Source organism: Octodon degus, unplaced genomic scaffold (genome assembly GCF_000260255.1).
Source record: "Octodon degus isolate 3935 unplaced genomic scaffold, OctDeg1.0 scaffold00019, whole genome shotgun sequence".
Taxonomy (NCBI): domain Eukaryota; kingdom Metazoa; phylum Chordata; class Mammalia; order Rodentia; family Octodontidae; genus Octodon; species Octodon degus.
Window position 1 is genome coordinate 4,566,753 of NW_004524595.1, and position 2,419 is coordinate 4,569,171.

Here is a 2,419-nt window from a genome sequence, read left to right on the forward strand (position 1 = left end):
TTCCGCTCCTCCCGGGCCTCGGAGGCGCCGCCGCGGCCCTCGGCCGGAAGGCGGGACTACAGCACGGTGCGGACGCCAGGTGGCGCCTTCGAAGGGCCTGGCCGCGGTCGGGAGGCGGGGGACTGGAAAGGGGAGAAGGAACGGCGAGGGGACGCTAACCCACCGGGCTGAGGGACGACGCCGTGGGTGTCAGCGGGGCGAGACGGGACCCCCAGCGCAGCGCGGGCGGGTGAGGGGAGCCGCTGGGGCTCCTTTTGACAGCCGGGTAACCCGCAGTGATTACTGAAGAGTCCTCAGGACCCGGGTGCTGTGTTTTTTTAATGTGTCAACATTGCTTACTCAGGGTTTCCATAGTCTCCCACCATGAGGAGTACTTAATCCAGCGCACGAGGCTCTACAGGGAAGAATATATGGTAGTAAGTACGATACTTTTTTTCCCCCGTGTCAGAGCATTTTTTATAGAGCTTTTACTTTTTAAATTCTGGCTACGAAAATATCTCTGTTCAGTGTGGGCAACAGATGGAACAGGATGACCCATTTTTCGTGCTACTATGAGTCTGGCTCAATTTTCATTTTTAGTATGTTCCCTTAGATTTGATAATGTCAAAACTAGAAAAGAGTCAAATACGTTGGCTGTTATCTCCAACTTATTTCAGGAATTCGTAAACAGGTCAAAGTCATGTTATTCTCTTTCATGAAACAGCCATCAGGGGCTGGGGAGATAGCTCAGTAGAATAAGTGCTTGCCTGGCAAGCGCAGGGTCCTGAGTTCAATCCCCGGTACCAAAAGAAAAAAAAAAAACAACCACCTTCATTATATGCTACAGTCAGTATATGCTGGTGCTGAAGTAAAGACAGCTAATTCGACCAAACTTACCTTGTCAGATACCACAAGAGTTGTTTTTAGATGTATGGAATAATTGAAGATATTAAAAGAAATATTACCAGTGACAACTAGTATCGGTCAGTGGAACTTGAACGTAAAAAGAAAATCTTGACTTTGTAGGCACTTTAAAAAATGAGGGGTATAACACCTCAATTTTTACCAAATAGAAAAAAAATTGTTTATTAAATGCCGATATCTTATACTCTAATTATAACAGTATGCAATGTATTTGCCATTGTTACCCTCCTATAATCTTTTTTTCAAAATTTTATTGATAAACAGCAATGAGACAGTTTCAAATCAAATCGGAAGTACAGTTTCAACAAATAATACACTGCATATATTCTTCTTAGTGGTTAATTGCTGTACAAGATGCGGACTTGAGATCCTATCCTCCTATAATCTTGTTTTGAATTTTTTTTCATGTTTCAGATAAAGTTTTTAAAAAGAAAAACTGTTCAGTCATCAGTATGTATTTGGATTTTCTACCCACACATAGTTTCCTATGTGCCAAAAGAAAGGTGCAGGGCCCACAAGATAGCTTGGCAGACTAAGTGCCTGCTTAGGCGAGCGCATGGACCGGGGTTTGAATCCTGGCAGTTGAGCTGGCCTTCACGCTGAGCTGGCCTTCACAACTGGCTATGGTGGCACATGCCTGTAATTGCAGCACTGGGGAGGCTAAAAACAAGAGGTGCACTACGAGTCCAAGCTGCTTAATGAGGCCCTGTTCCAAATATTTTTTTTAAAAACGTGAAAGTGTCATTAATGTCAGGTATAAGCTGGCATGATGATGAATGCCTGTAATCCCAGCACACAGGATGCTTCAAGCTCTAGGCCAGCCTAGGCTACACAGGGAGTTCAAGGCCAGCTTTTGGTATATAGTGAGACCCTGTCTGAAAAAAAAGTGTTGTTTTTTTTTTAAAGTGAACTCAAAGAAAAAAAAAAAAAGTGAACTCAAAGCCAGCCTGAACTACGTAATGAGATCCTCTTTAGAAATTTTTTAAAAAGGGGGGCCTGCCCCTTAGCTCAGTTCTTTAAGTGGCTGCTTTAACAAAGCAGTCAGCCTCAGGTTGCTGTGGTTCGATCCCCACACTCAAGCCAGCCAAACCTGCCCTGAGGTCATTTGGTGCCAAAAAAAAATTTTTTTAAAAATTATAATAATGTGAACTATGTATCATGGCAATTCTGTTGACAACAAAGCCAAAGAGCCTGAAATTATTCACTTTTGTGACGACACAAAGACCAGGGAGATAGCTCAGTGGAATATAGTGCTTGCCTGGCAAGTCCAAGGTCCTGAGTTCAATACCTGGTTCCGCCAAAAAAAAAAAAAAAAATTGGCTTTCATAATAGGGTAGTTTCTTTTTTATTTATGTGTGTGTGTGGCCAGCTCAGCCCACCAAGGGGCAGAGTTGGCTGGCGTGTGGTGCTGGGGGATTGAACCGTGGTCCCTATGCTTTGCTAAGCTTTTTCTTTTTTTTTTTTTTAACATTCATTTATTTAGTGTGGGGGGGGCAGCTCAGCCCACCAGGGGGCG